Below are 21,494 nucleotides of genomic sequence, written 5' to 3' on the forward strand. Positions count from 1 at the left end.
AATGTCTCAGCTTCGAAACAAGCCATCATACATATACAAGTTTACGATATGGGCTGAGCAACAGAAGAAAACGTTACCATTACGGCCTATGGAGAAACAATTGCGCATATTGCCCCATCTTCTAAGACAAGATCCAGAGATATCTTAAGATAATTTCACCTTGTACACCACAGAAAATTGTGAAAATGATGGTTAGTAGTTTTTTATTTATACCTAGTTATCATAAATGATTAAAGATAAATATTATTGATAAAGAACAGCAAAAATTCAATGAATTTTTCGCTTTTAAAATCGTTACTGGCACGGGGCTGAACACTTTTTTTAGGCACAATCATAACTTTGTTTACCCCGAGAGATCCGAAAGGAATTGTTTATTCAATTGAAAAAGGCAGGAAAACTTACATGTAATATGAATTAATTGTAAGTAAACATGACACAATATAGTCTTTGTTATGTAATTATCACTCTGGTCTGCAGGAATAGCTGATAATCAAGGGAGATAACACACTTCACACGAGTAAAGTGAGATACATCATCACATGCTTTTATACAATGATTTGACCCTGGTCAGTAGATATCATATGCAAATAAACAGAAAAAAAACCTTGTACATGTATTAAGAAAATCATGTATTACTATTGTTAATGCACACGAGCAAACACAAGATATTGTCATTTCTCAGTGAAAAAGGGGGAGGGCCAATCCTCTTGAAAACAATATTGCTATTCAACTACATGTATTAAGCTAGTTAGATACTACCCATTGCTTCTAATATAAACAGTTTAAATGAAGGTGGCTAAGCCACAAGGGAGAGGCATTTTTCTTTCTTTGTGATGAAACTTTCAAGTATTAGATTTTTCTCTCTCGATAATACTTATGTACTTAAATTAAATGATAACACAGCCTGAGTAAAATTTTTGTCTTATTTCAGTTCCAGACATATCATTACTATTAAACATGAGATGGCAAACTAAAGGTTTTAAAAAGTCCTGAATAACTGGTAAGCATTTTGATTTATTAGGTAAGCTCTAAATTATTTATTTATGGTATTTGTGCAAATGAAATTACAGTCGGTATGTTATAAATATGCTTATATGAAAACTGTTGCTATGGTCTTGCTATTAAATGAAAAGGCTTGGTTACTGATCTTTTCGACTCAACATTTCGAGTTAAATCTTGCGGCAACTGATTCTCATGTAACACTGCAAACTCTATTTAGCACTATTTTGATCTGTCGTTATTTAATGACGCCATAATACGTGTGATGTCACAATGTTTCCTATAATACCTCATGTGGATTTCTCACTGAGAAAGGGTTTTCACTAAAATACATGTAAAAAGCCTTTTTTTCTTAAATAGAATTATGTGAATGGACAAGTTTTGAAAATTTGCACTTCATTGCACTCTAATTACATAATAAGAATGACTTTCCCAGTAGTTTTGAGGGGTTTTCATAGTATTATATACCAGATGTCTACTAGTAAGAATAGTTATTTTGGTGGGTTTTTTTTTATGAAATCTACATTTTTGCATAATTTCTCTGTCAAAATGCACTTTAAGACACAGGAAAATGTTATGGAATGCTTTAACAGGGTCTGTATATTGTAATTTAAGGTTATCATCAGAAGTTTTGTCCTTGTTTTGACTAGTAAAGGTATACTGGAAGAAATTAATTATACATACACGTTGTATTAAGAATAAATGAATATAGCGATAAAAGTGTCATTGCCATATAGTGCTGAAACGACTTTATTTTTTTTCAGAAATGGACAAAAATACACAGATTTATTCAGAATGTCATACCGATGAAGATCACCTAAAAATATTTGGAAAAATCAGAACTATGGATTTCAATATGGGACAATACCCCTAATGCGCCTTGAAATGAGGAACACAAAAGTCACGTGTAAACAAAAAATCTCTGTGTAGTGATATTTGACACATTTCTATGATAAACAAATGACTGAGCTGAACCATTAGTGTTAATTTAGAAAGTAGGGGAACACAGAATAAATGTGTAAAAACCATGGAGCTATTAAATGTGTTCAAAGTATTAAAATTTCAAAGAACTTATTGTGTTAAAAATGGGATTTTTTACCATGAGGAGCCACATCGCAAAAGGATTCTCGGGGTTTGCTAAATTACGGAAAAATGAATCACACTTCGTACCCCGAAAATTTAACCACATATGTAAAAATGTCTCAGCTTCGAAACAAGCCATCATACATATACAAGTTTACGATATGGGCTGAGCAACAGAAGAAAACGTTACCATTACGGCCTATGGAGAAACAATTGCGCATATTGCCCCATCTTCTAAGACAAGATCCAGAGATATCTTAAGATAATTTCACCTTGTACACCACAGAAAATTGTGAAAATGATGGTTAGTAGTTTTTTATTTATACCTAGTTATCATAAATGATTAAAGATAAATATTATTGATAAAGAACAGCAAAAATTCAATGAATTTTTCGCTTTTAAAATCGTTACTGGCACGGGGCTGAACACTTTTTTTAGGCACAATCATAACTTTGTTTACCCCGAGAGATCCGAAAGGAATTGTTTATTCAATTGAAAAAGGCAGGAAAACTTACATGTAATATGAATTAATTGTAAGTAAACATGACACAATATAGTCTTTGTTATGTAATTATCACTCTGGTCTGCAGGAATAGCTGATAATCAAGGGAGATAACACACTTCACACGAGTAAAGTGAGATACATCATCACATGCTTTTATACAATGATTTGACCCTGGTCAGTAGATATCATATGCAAATAAACAGAAAAAAAACCTTGTACATGTATTAAGAAAATCATGTATTACTATTGTTAATGCACACGAGCAAACACAAGATATTGTCATTTCTCAGTGAAAAAGGGGGAGGGCCAATCCTCTTGAAAACAATATTGCTATTCAACTACATGTATTAAGCTAGTTAGATACTACCCATTGCTTCTAATATAAACAGTTTAAATGAAGGTGGCTAAGCCACAAGGGAGAGGCATTTTTCTTTCTTTGTGATGAAACTTTCAAGTATTAGATTTTTCTCTCTCGATAATACTTATGTACTTAAATTAAATGATAACACAGCCTGAGTAAAATTTTTGTCTTATTTCAGTTCCAGACATATCATTACTATTAAACATGAGATGGCAAACTAAAGGTTTTAAAAAGTCCTGAATAACTGGTAAGCATTTTGATTTATTAGGTAAGCTCTAAATTATTTATTTATGGTATTTGTGCAAATGAAATTACAGTCGGTATGTTATAAATATGCTTATATGAAAACTGTTGCTATGGTCTTGCTATTAAATGAAAAGGCTTGGTTACTGATCTTTTCGACTCAACATTTCGAGTTAAATCTTGCGGCAACTGATTCTCATGTAACACTGCAAACTCTATTTAGCACTATTTTGATCTGTCGTTATTTAATGACGCCATAATACGTGTGATGTCACAATGTTTCCTATAATACCTCATGTGGATTTCTCACTGAGAAAGGGTTTTCACTAAAATACATGTAAAAAGCCTTTTTTTCTTAAATAGAATTATGTGAATGGACAAGTTTTGAAAATTTGCACTTCATTGCACTCTAATTACATAATAAGAATGACTTTCCCAGTAGTTTTGAGGGGTTTTCATAGTATTATATACCAGATGTCTACTAGTAAGAATAGTTATTTTGGTGGGTTTTTTTTTATGAAATCTACATTTTTGCATAATTTCTCTGTCAAAATGCACTTTAAGACACAGGAAAATGTTATGGAATGCTTTAACAGGGTCTGTATATTGTAATTTAAGGTTATCATCAGAAGTTTTGTCCTTGTTTTGACTAGTAAAGGTATACTGGAAGAAATTAATTATACATACACGTTGTATTAAGAATAAATGAATATAGCGATAAAAGTGTCATTGCCATATAGTGCTGAAACGACTTTATTTTTTTTCAGAAATGGACAAAAATACACAGATTTATTCAGAATGTCATACCGATGAAGATCACCTAAAAATATTTGGAAAAATCAGAACTATGGATTTCAATATGGGACAATACCCCTAATGCGCCTTGAAATGAGGAACACAAAAGTCACGTGTAAACAAAAAATCTCTGTGTAGTGATATTTGACACATTTCTATGATAAACAAATGACTGAGCTGAACCATTAGTGTTAATTTAGAAAGTAGGGGAACACAGAATAAATGTGTAAAAACCATGGAGCTATTAAATGTGTTCAAAGTATTAAAATTTCAAAGAACTTATTGTGTTAAAAATGGGATTTTTTACCATGAGGAGCCACATCGCAAAAGGATTCTCGGGGTTTGCTAAATTACGGAAAAATGAATCACACTTCGTACCCCGAAAATTTAACCACATATGTAAAAATGTCTCAGCTTCGAAACAAGCCATCATACATATACAAGTTTACGATATGGGCTGAGCAACAGAAGAAAACGTTACCATTACGGCCTATGGAGAAACAATTGCGCATATTGCCCCATCTTCTAAGACAAGATCCAGAGATATCTTAAGATAATTTCACCTTGTACACCACAGAAAATTGTGAAAATGATGGTTAGTAGTTTTTTATTTATACCTAGTTATCATAAATGATTAAAGATAAATATTATTGATAAAGAACAGCAAAAATTCAATGAATTTTTCGCTTTTAAAATCGTTACTGGCACGGGGCTGAACACTTTTTTTAGGCACAATCATAACTTTGTTTACCCCGAGAGATCCGAAAGGAATTGTTTATTCAATTGAAAAAGGCAGGAAAACTTACATGTAATATGAATTAATTGTAAGTAAACATGACACAATATAGTCTTTGTTATGTAATTATCACTCTGGTCTGCAGGAATAGCTGATAATCAAGGGAGATAACACACTTCACACGAGTAAAGTGAGATACATCATCACATGCTTTTATACAATGATTTGACCCTGGTCAGTAGATATCATATGCAAATAAACAGAAAAAAAACCTTGTACATGTATTAAGAAAATCATGTATTACTATTGTTAATGCACACGAGCAAACACAAGATATTGTCATTTCTCAGTGAAAAAGGGGGAGGGCCAATCCTCTTGAAAACAATATTGCTATTCAACTACATGTATTAAGCTAGTTAGATACTACCCATTGCTTCTAATATAAACAGTTTAAATGAAGGTGGCTAAGCCACAAGGGAGAGGCATTTTTCTTTCTTTGTGATGAAACTTTCAAGTATTAGATTTTTCTCTCTCGATAATACTTATGTACTTAAATTAAATGATAACACAGCCTGAGTAAAATTTTTGTCTTATTTCAGTTCCAGACATATCATTACTATTAAACATGAGATGGCAAACTAAAGGTTTTAAAAAGTCCTGAATAACTGGTAAGCATTTTGATTTATTAGGTAAGCTCTAAATTATTTATTTATGGTATTTGTGCAAATGAAATTACAGTCGGTATGTTATAAATATGCTTATATGAAAACTGTTGCTATGGTCTTGCTATTAAATGAAAAGGCTTGGTTACTGATCTTTTCGACTCAACATTTCGAGTTAAATCTTGCGGCAACTGATTCTCATGTAACACTGCAAACTCTATTTAGCACTATTTTGATCTGTCGTTATTTAATGACGCCATAATACGTGTGATGTCACAATGTTTCCTATAATACCTCATGTGGATTTCTCACTGAGAAAGGGTTTTCACTAAAATACATGTAAAAAGCCTTTTTTTCTTAAATAGAATTATGTGAATGGACAAGTTTTGAAAATTTGCACTTCATTGCACTCTAATTACATAATAAGAATGACTTTCCCAGTAGTTTTGAGGGGTTTTCATAGTATTATATACCAGATGTCTACTAGTAAGAATAGTTATTTTGGTGGGTTTTTTTTTATGAAATCTACATTTTTGCATAATTTCTCTGTCAAAATGCACTTTAAGACACAGGAAAATGTTATGGAATGCTTTAACAGGGTCTGTATATTGTAATTTAAGGTTATCATCAGAAGTTTTGTCCTTGTTTTGACTAGTAAAGGTATACTGGAAGAAATTAATTATACATACACGTTGTATTAAGAATAAATGAATATAGCGATAAAAGTGTCATTGCCATATAGTGCTGAAACGACTTTATTTTTTTTCAGAAATGGACAAAAATACACAGATTTATTCAGAATGTCATACCGATGAAGATCACCTAAAAATATTTGGAAAAATCAGAACTATGGATTTCAATATGGGACAATACCCCTAATGCGCCTTGAAATGAGGAACACAAAAGTCACGTGTAAACAAAAAATCTCTGTGTAGTGATATTTGACACATTTCTATGATAAACAAATGACTGAGCTGAACCATTAGTGTTAATTTAGAAAGTAGGGGAACACAGAATAAATGTGTAAAAACCATGGAGCTATTAAATGTGTTCAAAGTATTAAAATTTCAAAGAACTTATTGTGTTAAAAATGGGATTTTTTACCATGAGGAGCCACATCGCAAAAGGATTCTCGGGGTTTGCTAAATTACGGAAAAATGAATCACACTTCGTACCCCGAAAATTTAACCACATATGTAAAAATGTCTCAGCTTCGAAACAAGCCATCATACATATACAAGTTTACGATATGGGCTGAGCAACAGAAGAAAACGTTACCATTACGGCCTATGGAGAAACAATTGCGCATATTGCCCCATCTTCTAAGACAAGATCCAGAGATATCTTAAGATAATTTCACCTTGTACACCACAGAAAATTGTGAAAATGATGGTTAGTAGTTTTTTATTTATACCTAGTTATCATAAATGATTAAAGATAAATATTATTGATAAAGAACAGCAAAAATTCAATGAATTTTTCGCTTTTAAAATCGTTACTGGCACGGGGCTGAACACTTTTTTTAGGCACAATCATAACTTTGTTTACCCCGAGAGATCCGAAAGGAATTGTTTATTCAATTGAAAAAGGCAGGAAAACTTACATGTAATATGAATTAATTGTAAGTAAACATGACACAATATAGTCTTTGTTATGTAATTATCACTCTGGTCTGCAGGAATAGCTGATAATCAAGGGAGATAACACACTTCACACGAGTAAAGTGAGATACATCATCACATGCTTTTATACAATGATTTGACCCTGGTCAGTAGATATCATATGCAAATAAACAGAAAAAAAACCTTGTACATGTATTAAGAAAATCATGTATTACTATTGTTAATGCACACGAGCAAACACAAGATATTGTCATTTCTCAGTGAAAAAGGGGGAGGGCCAATCCTCTTGAAAACAATATTGCTATTCAACTACATGTATTAAGCTAGTTAGATACTACCCATTGCTTCTAATATAAACAGTTTAAATGAAGGTGGCTAAGCCACAAGGGAGAGGCATTTTTCTTTCTTTGTGATGAAACTTTCAAGTATTAGATTTTTCTCTCTCGATAATACTTATGTACTTAAATTAAATGATAACACAGCCTGAGTAAAATTTTTGTCTTATTTCAGTTCCAGACATATCATTACTATTAAACATGAGATGGCAAACTAAAGGTTTTAAAAAGTCCTGAATAACTGGTAAGCATTTTGATTTATTAGGTAAGCTCTAAATTATTTATTTATGGTATTTGTGCAAATGAAATTACAGTCGGTATGTTATAAATATGCTTATATGAAAACTGTTGCTATGGTCTTGCTATTAAATGAAAAGGCTTGGTTACTGATCTTTTCGACTCAACATTTCGAGTTAAATCTTGCGGCAACTGATTCTCATGTAACACTGCAAACTCTATTTAGCACTATTTTGATCTGTCGTTATTTAATGACGCCATAATACGTGTGATGTCACAATGTTTCCTATAATACCTCATGTGGATTTCTCACTGAGAAAGGGTTTTCACTAAAATACATGTAAAAAGCCTTTTTTTCTTAAATAGAATTATGTGAATGGACAAGTTTTGAAAATTTGCACTTCATTGCACTCTAATTACATAATAAGAATGACTTTCCCAGTAGTTTTGAGGGGTTTTCATAGTATTATATACCAGATGTCTACTAGTAAGAATAGTTATTTTGGTGGGTTTTTTTTTATGAAATCTACATTTTTGCATAATTTCTCTGTCAAAATGCACTTTAAGACACAGGAAAATGTTATGGAATGCTTTAACAGGGTCTGTATATTGTAATTTAAGGTTATCATCAGAAGTTTTGTCCTTGTTTTGACTAGTAAAGGTATACTGGAAGAAATTAATTATACATACACGTTGTATTAAGAATAAATGAATATAGCGATAAAAGTGTCATTGCCATATAGTGCTGAAACGACTTTATTTTTTTTCAGAAATGGACAAAAATACACAGATTTATTCAGAATGTCATACCGATGAAGATCACCTAAAAATATTTGGAAAAATCAGAACTATGGATTTCAATATGGGACAATACCCCTAATGCGCCTTGAAATGAGGAACACAAAAGTCACGTGTAAACAAAAAATCTCTGTGTAGTGATATTTGACACATTTCTATGATAAACAAATGACTGAGCTGAACCATTAGTGTTAATTTAGAAAGTAGGGGAACACAGAATAAATGTGTAAAAACCATGGAGCTATTAAATGTGTTCAAAGTATTAAAATTTCAAAGAACTTATTGTGTTAAAAATGGGATTTTTTACCATGAGGAGCCACATCGCAAAAGGATTCTCGGGGTTTGCTAAATTACGGAAAAATGAATCACACTTCGTACCCCGAAAATTTAACCACATATGTAAAAATGTCTCAGCTTCGAAACAAGCCATCATACATATACAAGTTTACGATATGGGCTGAGCAACAGAAGAAAACGTTACCATTACGGCCTATGGAGAAACAATTGCGCATATTGCCCCATCTTCTAAGACAAGATCCAGAGATATCTTAAGATAATTTCACCTTGTACACCACAGAAAATTGTGAAAATGATGGTTAGTAGTTTTTTATTTATACCTAGTTATCATAAATGATTAAAGATAAATATTATTGATAAAGAACAGCAAAAATTCAATGAATTTTTCGCTTTTAAAATCGTTACTGGCACGGGGCTGAACACTTTTTTTAGGCACAATCATAACTTTGTTTACCCCGAGAGATCCGAAAGGAATTGTTTATTCAATTGAAAAAGGCAGGAAAACTTACATGTAATATGAATTAATTGTAAGTAAACATGACACAATATAGTCTTTGTTATGTAATTATCACTCTGGTCTGCAGGAATAGCTGATAATCAAGGGAGATAACACACTTCACACGAGTAAAGTGAGATACATCATCACATGCTTTTATACAATGATTTGACCCTGGTCAGTAGATATCATATGCAAATAAACAGAAAAAAAACCTTGTACATGTATTAAGAAAATCATGTATTACTATTGTTAATGCACACGAGCAAACACAAGATATTGTCATTTCTCAGTGAAAAAGGGGGAGGGCCAATCCTCTTGAAAACAATATTGCTATTCAACTACATGTATTAAGCTAGTTAGATACTACCCATTGCTTCTAATATAAACAGTTTAAATGAAGGTGGCTAAGCCACAAGGGAGAGGCATTTTTCTTTCTTTGTGATGAAACTTTCAAGTATTAGATTTTTCTCTCTCGATAATACTTATGTACTTAAATTAAATGATAACACAGCCTGAGTAAAATTTTTGTCTTATTTCAGTTCCAGACATATCATTACTATTAAACATGAGATGGCAAACTAAAGGTTTTAAAAAGTCCTGAATAACTGGTAAGCATTTTGATTTATTAGGTAAGCTCTAAATTATTTATTTATGGTATTTGTGCAAATGAAATTACAGTCGGTATGTTATAAATATGCTTATATGAAAACTGTTGCTATGGTCTTGCTATTAAATGAAAAGGCTTGGTTACTGATCTTTTCGACTCAACATTTCGAGTTAAATCTTGCGGCAACTGATTCTCATGTAACACTGCAAACTCTATTTAGCACTATTTTGATCTGTCGTTATTTAATGACGCCATAATACGTGTGATGTCACAATGTTTCCTATAATACCTCATGTGGATTTCTCACTGAGAAAGGGTTTTCACTAAAATACATGTAAAAAGCCTTTTTTTCTTAAATAGAATTATGTGAATGGACAAGTTTTGAAAATTTGCACTTCATTGCACTCTAATTACATAATAAGAATGACTTTCCCAGTAGTTTTGAGGGGTTTTCATAGTATTATATACCAGATGTCTACTAGTAAGAATAGTTATTTTGGTGGGTTTTTTTTTATGAAATCTACATTTTTGCATAATTTCTCTGTCAAAATGCACTTTAAGACACAGGAAAATGTTATGGAATGCTTTAACAGGGTCTGTATATTGTAATTTAAGGTTATCATCAGAAGTTTTGTCCTTGTTTTGACTAGTAAAGGTATACTGGAAGAAATTAATTATACATACACGTTGTATTAAGAATAAATGAATATAGCGATAAAAGTGTCATTGCCATATAGTGCTGAAACGACTTTATTTTTTTTCAGAAATGGACAAAAATACACAGATTTATTCAGAATGTCATACCGATGAAGATCACCTAAAAATATTTGGAAAAATCAGAACTATGGATTTCAATATGGGACAATACCCCTAATGCGCCTTGAAATGAGGAACACAAAAGTCACGTGTAAACAAAAAATCTCTGTGTAGTGATATTTGACACATTTCTATGATAAACAAATGACTGAGCTGAACCATTAGTGTTAATTTAGAAAGTAGGGGAACACAGAATAAATGTGTAAAAACCATGGAGCTATTAAATGTGTTCAAAGTATTAAAATTTCAAAGAACTTATTGTGTTAAAAATGGGATTTTTTACCATGAGGAGCCACATCGCAAAAGGATTCTCGGGGTTTGCTAAATTACGGAAAAATGAATCACACTTCGTACCCCGAAAATTTAACCACATATGTAAAAATGTCTCAGCTTCGAAACAAGCCATCATACATATACAAGTTTACGATATGGGCTGAGCAACAGAAGAAAACGTTACCATTACGGCCTATGGAGAAACAATTGCGCATATTGCCCCATCTTCTAAGACAAGATCCAGAGATATCTTAAGATAATTTCACCTTGTACACCACAGAAAATTGTGAAAATGATGGTTAGTAGTTTTTTATTTATACCTAGTTATCATAAATGATTAAAGATAAATATTATTGATAAAGAACAGCAAAAATTCAATGAATTTTTCGCTTTTAAAATCGTTACTGGCACGGGGCTGAACACTTTTTTTAGGCACAATCATAACTTTGTTTACCCCGAGAGATCCGAAAGGAATTGTTTATTCAATTGAAAAAGGCAGGAAAACTTACATGTAATATGAATTAATTGTAAGTAAACATGACACAATATAGTCTTTGTTATGTAATTATCACTCTGGTCTGCAGGAATAGCTGATAATCAAGGGAGATAACACACTTCACACGAGTAAAGTGAGATACATCATCACATGCTTTTATACAATGATTTGACCCTGGTCAGTAGATATCATATGCAAATAAACAGAAAAAAAACCTTGTACATGTATTAAGAAAATCATGTATTACTATTGTTAATGCACACGAGCAAACACAAGATATTGTCATTTCTCAGTGAAAAAGGGGGAGGGCCAATCCTCTTGAAAACAATATTGCTATTCAACTACATGTATTAAGCTAGTTAGATACTACCCATTGCTTCTAATATAAACAGTTTAAATGAAGGTGGCTAAGCCACAAGGGAGAGGCATTTTTCTTTCTTTGTGATGAAACTTTCAAGTATTAGATTTTTCTCTCTCGATAATACTTATGTACTTAAATTAAATGATAACACAGCCTGAGTAAAATTTTTGTCTTATTTCAGTTCCAGACATATCATTACTATTAAACATGAGATGGCAAACTAAAGGTTTTAAAAAGTCCTGAATAACTGGTAAGCATTTTGATTTATTAGGTAAGCTCTAAATTATTTATTTATGGTATTTGTGCAAATGAAATTACAGTCGGTATGTTATAAATATGCTTATATGAAAACTGTTGCTATGGTCTTGCTATTAAATGAAAAGGCTTGGTTACTGATCTTTTCGACTCAACATTTCGAGTTAAATCTTGCGGCAACTGATTCTCATGTAACACTGCAAACTCTATTTAGCACTATTTTGATCTGTCGTTATTTAATGACGCCATAATACGTGTGATGTCACAATGTTTCCTATAATACCTCATGTGGATTTCTCACTGAGAAAGGGTTTTCACTAAAATACATGTAAAAAGCCTTTTTTTCTTAAATAGAATTATGTGAATGGACAAGTTTTGAAAATTTGCACTTCATTGCACTCTAATTACATAATAAGAATGACTTTCCCAGTAGTTTTGAGGGGTTTTCATAGTATTATATACCAGATGTCTACTAGTAAGAATAGTTATTTTGGTGGGTTTTTTTTTATGAAATCTACATTTTTGCATAATTTCTCTGTCAAAATGCACTTTAAGACACAGGAAAATGTTATGGAATGCTTTAACAGGGTCTGTATATTGTAATTTAAGGTTATCATCAGAAGTTTTGTCCTTGTTTTGACTAGTAAAGGTATACTGGAAGAAATTAATTATACATACACGTTGTATTAAGAATAAATGAATATAGCGATAAAAGTGTCATTGCCATATAGTGCTGAAACGACTTTATTTTTTTTCAGAAATGGACAAAAATACACAGATTTATTCAGAATGTCATACCGATGAAGATCACCTAAAAATATTTGGAAAAATCAGAACTATGGATTTCAATATGGGACAATACCCCTAATGCGCCTTGAAATGAGGAACACAAAAGTCACGTGTAAACAAAAAATCTCTGTGTAGTGATATTTGACACATTTCTATGATAAACAAATGACTGAGCTGAACCATTAGTGTTAATTTAGAAAGTAGGGGAACACAGAATAAATGTGTAAAAACCATGGAGCTATTAAATGTGTTCAAAGTATTAAAATTTCAAAGAACTTATTGTGTTAAAAATGGGATTTTTTACCATGAGGAGCCACATCGCAAAAGGATTCTCGGGGTTTGCTAAATTACGGAAAAATGAATCACACTTCGTACCCCGAAAATTTAACCACATATGTAAAAATGTCTCAGCTTCGAAACAAGCCATCATACATATACAAGTTTACGATATGGGCTGAGCAACAGAAGAAAACGTTACCATTACGGCCTATGGAGAAACAATTGCGCATATTGCCCCATCTTCTAAGACAAGATCCAGAGATATCTTAAGATAATTTCACCTTGTACACCACAGAAAATTGTGAAAATGATGGTTAGTAGTTTTTTATTTATACCTAGTTATCATAAATGATTAAAGATAAATATTATTGATAAAGAACAGCAAAAATTCAATGAATTTTTCGCTTTTAAAATCGTTACTGGCACGGGGCTGAACACTTTTTTTAGGCACAATCATAACTTTGTTTACCCCGAGAGATCCGAAAGGAATTGTTTATTCAATTGAAAAAGGCAGGAAAACTTACATGTAATATGAATTAATTGTAAGTAAACATGACACAATATAGTCTTTGTTATGTAATTATCACTCTGGTCTGCAGGAATAGCTGATAATCAAGGGAGATAACACACTTCACACGAGTAAAGTGAGATACATCATCACATGCTTTTATACAATGATTTGACCCTGGTCAGTAGATATCATATGCAAATAAACAGAAAAAAAACCTTGTACATGTATTAAGAAAATCATGTATTACTATTGTTAATGCACACGAGCAAACACAAGATATTGTCATTTCTCAGTGAAAAAGGGGGAGGGCCAATCCTCTTGAAAACAATATTGCTATTCAACTACATGTATTAAGCTAGTTAGATACTACCCATTGCTTCTAATATAAACAGTTTAAATGAAGGTGGCTAAGCCACAAGGGAGAGGCATTTTTCTTTCTTTGTGATGAAACTTTCAAGTATTAGATTTTTCTCTCTCGATAATACTTATGTACTTAAATTAAATGATAACACAGCCTGAGTAAAATTTTTGTCTTATTTCAGTTCCAGACATATCATTACTATTAAACATGAGATGGCAAACTAAAGGTTTTAAAAAGTCCTGAATAACTGGTAAGCATTTTGATTTATTAGGTAAGCTCTAAATTATTTATTTATGGTATTTGTGCAAATGAAATTACAGTCGGTATGTTATAAATATGCTTATATGAAAACTGTTGCTATGGTCTTGCTATTAAATGAAAAGGCTTGGTTACTGATCTTTTCGACTCAACATTTCGAGTTAAATCTTGCGGCAACTGATTCTCATGTAACACTGCAAACTCTATTTAGCACTATTTTGATCTGTCGTTATTTAATGACGCCATAATACGTGTGATGTCACAATGTTTCCTATAATACCTCATGTGGATTTCTCACTGAGAAAGGGTTTTCACTAAAATACATGTAAAAAGCCTTTTTTTCTTAAATAGAATTATGTGAATGGACAAGTTTTGAAAATTTGCACTTCATTGCACTCTAATTACATAATAAGAATGACTTTCCCAGTAGTTTTGAGGGGTTTTCATAGTATTATATACCAGATGTCTACTAGTAAGAATAGTTATTTTGGTGGGTTTTTTTTTATGAAATCTACATTTTTGCATAATTTCTCTGTCAAAATGCACTTTAAGACACAGGAAAATGTTATGGAATGCTTTAACAGGGTCTGTATATTGTAATTTAAGGTTATCATCAGAAGTTTTGTCCTTGTTTTGACTAGTAAAGGTATACTGGAAGAAATTAATTATACATACACGTTGTATTAAGAATAAATGAATATAGCGATAAAAGTGTCATTGCCATATAGTGCTGAAACGACTTTATTTTTTTTCAGAAATGGACAAAAATACACAGATTTATTCAGAATGTCATACCGATGAAGATCACCTAAAAATATTTGGAAAAATCAGAACTATGGATTTCAATATGGGACAATACCCCTAATGCGCCTTGAAATGAGGAACACAAAAGTCACGTGTAAACAAAAAATCTCTGTGTAGTGATATTTGACACATTTCTATGATAAACAAATGACTGAGCTGAACCATTAGTGTTAATTTAGAAAGTAGGGGAACACAGAATAAATGTGTAAAAACCATGGAGCTATTAAATGTGTTCAAAGTATTAAAATTTCAAAGAACTTATTGTGTTAAAAATGGGATTTTTTACCATGAGGAGCCACATCGCAAAAGGATTCTCGGGGTTTGCTAAATTACGGAAAAATGAATCACACTTCGTACCCCGAAAATTTAACCACATATGTAAAAATGTCTCAGCTTCGAAACAAGCCATCATACATATACAAGTTTACGATATGGGCTGAGCAACAGAAGAAAACGTTACCATTACGGCCTATGGAGAAACAATTGCGCATATTGCCCCATCTTCTAAGACAAGATCCAGAGATATCTTAAGATAATTTCACCTTGTACACCACAGAAAATTGTGAAAATGATGGTTAGTAGTTTTTTATTTATACCTAGTTATCATAAATGATTAAAGATAAATATTATTGATAAAGAACAGCAAAAATTCAATGAATTTTTCGCTTTTAAAATCGTTACTGGCACGGGGCTGAACACTTTTTTTAGGCACAATCATAACTTTGTTTACCCCGAGAGATCCGAAAGGAATTGTTTATTCAATTGAAAAAGGCAGGAAAACTTACATGTAATATGAATTAATTGTAAGTAAACATGACACAATATAGTCTTTGTTATGTAATTATCACTCTGGTCTGCAGGAATAGCTGATAATCAAGGGAGATAACACACTTCACACGAGTAAAGTGAGATACATCATCACATGCTTTTATACAATGATTTGACCCTGGTCAGTAGATATCATATGCAAATAAACAGAAAAAAAACCTTGTACATGTATTAAGAAAATCATGTATTACTATTGTTAATGCACACGAGCAAACACAAGATATTGTCATTTCTCAGTGAAAAAGGGGGAGGGCCAATCCTCTTGAAAACAATATTGCTATTCAACTACATGTATTAAGCTAGTTAGATACTACCCATTGCTTCTAATATAAACAGTTTAAATGAAGGTGGCTAAGCCACAAGGGAGAGGCATTTTTCTTTCTTTGTGATGAAACTTTCAAGTATTAGATTTTTCTCTCTCGATAATACTTATGTACTTAAATTAAATGATAACACAGCCTGAGTAAAATTTTTGTCTTATTTCAGTTCCAGACATATCATTACTATTAAACATGAGATGGCAAACTAAAGGTTTTAAAAAGTCCTGAATAACTGGTAAGCATTTTGATTTATTAGGTAAGCTCTAAATTATTTATTTATGGTATTTGTGCAAATGAAATTACAGTCGGTATGTTATAAATATGCTTATATGAAAACTGTTGCTATGGTCTTGCTATTAAATGAAAAGGCTTGGTTACTGATCTTTTCGACTCAACATTTCGAGTTAAATCTTGCGGCAACTGATTCTCATGTAACACTGCAAACTCTATTTAGCACTATTTTGATCTGTCGTTATTTAATGACGCCATAATACGTGTGATGTCACAATGTTTCCTATAATACCTCATGTGGATTTCTCACTGAGAAAGGGTTTTCACTAAAATACATGTAAAAAGCCTTTTTTTCTTAAATAGAATTATGTGAATGGACAAGTTTTGAAAATTTGCACTTCATTGCACTCTAATTACATAATAAGAATGACTTTCCCAGTAGTTTTGAGGGGTTTTCATAGTATTATATACCAGATGTCTACTAGTAAGAATAGTTATTTTGGTGGGTTTTTTTTTATGAAATCTACATTTTTGCATAATTTCTCTGTCAAAATGCACTTTAAGACACAGGAAAATGTTATGGAATGCTTTAACAGGGTCTGTATATTGTAATTTAAGGTTATCATCAGAAGTTTTGTCCTTGTTTTGACTAGTAAAGGTATACTGGAAGAAATTAATTATACATACACGTTGTATTAAGAATAAATGAATATAGCGATAAAAGTGTCATTGCCATATAGTGCTGAAACGACTTTATTTTTTTTCAGAAATGGACAAAAATACACAGATTTATTCAGAATGTCATACCGATGAAGATCACCTAAAAATATTTGGAAAAATCAGAACTATGGATTTCAATATCTTCTAAGACAAGATCCAGAGATATCTTAAGATAATTTCACCTTGTACACCACAGAAAATTGTGAAAATGATGGTTAGTAGTTTTTTATTTATACCTAGTTATCATAAATGATTAAAGATAAATATTATTGATAAAGAACAGCAAAAATTCAATGAATTTTTCGCTTTTAAAATCGTTACTGGCACGGGGCTGAACACTTTTTTTAGGCACAATCATAACTTTGTTTACCCCGAGAGATCCGAAAGGAATTGTTTATTCAATTGAAAAAGGCAGGAAAACTTACATGTAATATGAATTAATTGTAAGTAAACATGACACAATATAGTCTTTGTTATGTAATTATCACTCTGGTCTGCAGGAATAGCTGATAATCAAGGGAGATAACACACTTCACACGAGTAAAGTGAGATACATCATCACATGCTTTTATACAATGATTTGACCCTGGTCAGTAGATATCATATGCAAATAAACAGAAAAAAAACCTTGTACATGTATTAAGAAAATCATGTATTACTATTGTTAATGCACACGAGCAAACACAAGATATTGTCATTTCTCAGTGAAAAAGGGGGAGGGCCAATCCTCTTGAAAACAATATTGCTATTCAACTACATGTATTAAGCTAGTTAGATACTACCCATTGCTTCTAATATAAACAGTTTAAATGAAGGTGGCTAAGCCACAAGGGAGAGGCATTTTTCTTTCTTTGTGATGAAACTTTCAAGTATTAGATTTTTCTCTCTCGATAATACTTATGTACTTAAATTAAATGATAACACAGCCTGAGTAAAATTTTTGTCTTATTTCAGTTCCAGACATATCATTACTATTAAACATGAGATGGCAAACTAAAGGTTTTAAAAAGTCCTGAATAACTGGTAAGCATTTTGATTTATTAGGTAAGCTCTAAATTATTTATTTATGGTATTTGTGCAAATGAAATTACAGTCGGTATGTTATAAATATGCTTATATGAAAACTGTTGCTATGGTCTTGCTATTAAATGAAAAGGCTTGGTTACTGATCTTTTCGACTCAACATTTCGAGTTAAATCTTGCGGCAACTGATTCTCATGTAACACTGCAAACTCTATTTAGCACTATTTTGATCTGTCGTTATTTAATGACGCCATAATACGTGTGATGTCACAATGTTTCCTATAATACCTCATGTGGATTTCTCACTGAGAAAGGGTTTTCACTAAAATACATGTAAAAAGCCTTTTTTTCTTAAATAGAATTATGTGAATGGACAAGTTTTGAAAATTTGCACTTCATTGCACTCTAATTACATAATAAGAATGACTTTCCCAGTAGTTTTGAGGGGTTTTCATAGTATTATATACCAGATGTCTACTAGTAAGAATAGTTATTTTGGTGGGTTTTTTTTTATGAAATCTACATTTTTGCATAATTTCTCTGTCAAAATGCACTTTAAGACACAGGAAAATGTTATGGAATGCTTTAACAGGGTCTGTATATTGTAATTTAAGGTTATCATCAGAAGTTTTGTCCTTGTTTTGACTAGTAAAGGTATACTGGAAGAAATTAATTATACATACACGTTGTATTAAGAATAAATGAATATAGCGATAAAAGTGTCATTGCCATATAGTGCTGAAACGACTTTATTTTTTTTCAGAAATGGACAAAAATACACAGATTTATTCAGAATGTCATACCGATGAAGATCACCTAAAAATATTTGGAAAAATCAGAACTATGGATTTCAATATGGGACAATACCCCTAATGCGCCTTGAAATGAGGAACACAAAAGTCACGTGTAAACAAAAAATCTCTGTGTAGTGATATTTGACACATTTCTATGATAAACAAATGACTGAGCTGAACCATTAGTGTTAATTTAGAAAGTAGGGGAACACAGAATAAATGTGTAAAAACCATGGAGCTATTAAATGTGTTCAAAGTATTAAAATTTCAAAGAACTTATTGTGTTAAAAATGGGATTTTTTACCATGAGGAGCCACATCGCAAAAGGATTCTCGGGGTTTGCTAAATTACGGAAAAATGAATCACACTTCGTACCCCGAAAATTTAACCACATATGTAAAAATGTCTCAGCTTCGAAACAAGCCATCATACATATACAAGTTTACGATATGGGCTGAGCAACAGAAGAAAACGTTACCATTACGGCCTATGGAGAAACAATTGCGCATATTGCCCCATCTTCTAAGACAAGATCCAGAGATATCTTAAGATAATTTCACCTTGTACACCACAGAAAATTGTGAAAATGATGGTTAGTAGTTTTTTATTTATACCTAGTTATCATAAATGATTAAAGATAAATATTATTGATAAAGAACAGCAAAAATTCAATGAATTTTTCGCTTTTAAAATCGTTACTGGCACGGGGCTGAACACTTTTTTTAGGCACAATCATAACTTTGTTTACCCCGAGAGATCCGAAAGGAATTGTTTATTCAATTGAAAAAGGCAGGAAAACTTACATGTAATATGAATTAATTGTAAGTAAACATGACACAATATAGTCTTTGTTATGTAATTATCACTCTGGTCTGCAGGAATAGCTGATAATCAAGGGAGATAACACACTTCACACGAGTAAAGTGAGATACATCATCACATGCTTTTATACAATGATTTGACCCTGGTCAGTAGATATCATATGCAAATAAACAGAAAAAAAACCTTGTACATGTATTAAGAAAATCATGTATTACTATTGTTAATGCACACGAGCAAACACAAGATATTGTCATTTCTCAGTGAAAAAGGGGGAGGGCCAATCCTCTTGAAAACAATATTGCTATTCAACTACATGTATTAAGCTAGTTAGATACTACCCATTGCTTCTAATATAAACAGTTTAAATGAAGGTGGCTAAGCCACAAGGGAGAGGCATTTTTCTTTCTTTGTGATGAAACTTTCAAGTATTAGATTTTTCTCTCTCGATAATACTTATGTACTTAAATTAAATGATAACACAGCCTGAGTAAAATTTTTGTCTTATTTCAGTTCCAGACATATCATTACTATTAAACATGAGATGGCAAACTAAAGGTTTTAAAAAGTCCTGAATAACTGGTAAGCATTTTGATTTATTAGGTAAGCTCTAAATTATTTATTTATGGTATTTGTGCAAATGAAATTACAGTCGGTATGTTATAAATATGCTTATATGAAAACTGTTGCTATGGTCTTGCTATTAAATGAAAAGGCTTGGTTACTGATCTTTTCGACTCAACATTTCGAGTTAAATCTTGCGGCAACTGATTCTCATGTAACACTGCAAACTCTATTTAGCACTATTTTGATCTGTCGTTATTTAATGACGCCATAATACGTGTGATGTCACAATGTTTCCTATAATACCTCATGTGGATTTCTCACTGAGAAAGGGTTTTCACTAAAATACATGTAAAAAGCCTTTTTTTCTTAAATAGAATTATGTGAATGGACAAGTTTTGAAAATTTGCACTTCATTGCACTCTAATTACATAATAAGAATGACTTTCCCAGTAGTTTTGAGGGGTTTTCATAGTATTATATACCAGATGTCTACTAGTAAGAATAGTTATTTTGGTGGGTTTTTTTTTATGAAATCTACATTTTTGCATAATTTCTCTGTCAAAATGCACTTTAAGACACAGGAAAATGTTATGGAATGCTTTAACAGGGTCTGTATATTGTAATTTAAGGTTATCATCAGAAGTTTTGTCCTTGTTTTGACTAGTAAAGGTATACTGGAAGAAATTAATTATACATACACGTTGTATTAAGAATAAATGAATATAGCGATAAAAGTGTCATTGCCATATAGTGCTGAAACGACTTTATTTTTTTTCAGAAATGGACAAAAATACACAGATTTATTCAGAATGTCATACCGATGAAGATCACCTAAAAATATTTGGAAAAATCAGAACTATGGATTTCAATATGGGACAATACCCCTAATGCGCCTTGAAATGAGGAACACAAAAGTCACGTGTAAACAAAAAATCTCTGTGTAGTGATATTTGACACATTTCTATGATAAACAAATGACTGAGCTGAACCATTAGTGTTAATTTAGAAAGTAGGGGAACACAGAATAAATGTGTAAAAACCATGGAGCTATTAAATGTGTTCAAAGTATTAAAATTTCAAAGAACTTATTGTGTTAAAAATGGGATTTTTTACCATGAGGAGCCACATCGCAAAAGGATTCTCGGGGTTTGCTAAATTACGGAAAAATGAATCACACTTCGTACCCCGAAAATTTAACCACATATGTAAA

General features: G+C 31.8%; 1 long non-coding RNA gene across 3 annotated transcripts; it reads left to right on the forward strand.

Moving 5' to 3' along the window:
- Positions 1-6: 6 nt before the first annotated feature.
- LOC143061507 (uncharacterized) lies at positions 7-21,368 on the forward strand. Of its 3 annotated transcripts, none has more exons than XR_012974441.1 (21): positions 7-191; positions 932-1,000; positions 1,764-2,386; positions 3,127-3,195; positions 3,959-4,581; positions 5,322-5,390; positions 6,154-6,776; positions 7,517-7,585; positions 8,349-8,971; positions 9,712-9,780; positions 10,544-11,166; positions 11,907-11,975; positions 12,739-13,361; positions 14,102-14,170; positions 14,934-15,556; positions 16,297-16,365; positions 17,129-17,295; positions 18,036-18,104; positions 18,868-19,490; positions 20,231-20,299; positions 21,063-21,368. It is a non-coding gene; the product is annotated as an uncharacterized LOC143061507 (long non-coding RNA). The 3 variants fall into 3 exon arrangements; XR_012974442.1 differs by lacking the exon at positions 7-191 and adding an exon at positions 246-420; XR_012974443.1 differs by lacking the exons at positions 7-191; positions 932-1,000; positions 1,764-2,386 and adding an exon at positions 2,440-2,615.
- Positions 21,369-21,494: the final 126 nt, after the last annotated feature.

The sequence above is a fragment of the Mytilus galloprovincialis genome, unplaced genomic scaffold (genome assembly GCF_965363235.1).
Source record: "Mytilus galloprovincialis unplaced genomic scaffold, xbMytGall1.hap1.1 HAP1_SCAFFOLD_349, whole genome shotgun sequence".
NCBI classification, from domain to species: domain Eukaryota; kingdom Metazoa; phylum Mollusca; class Bivalvia; order Mytilida; family Mytilidae; genus Mytilus; species Mytilus galloprovincialis.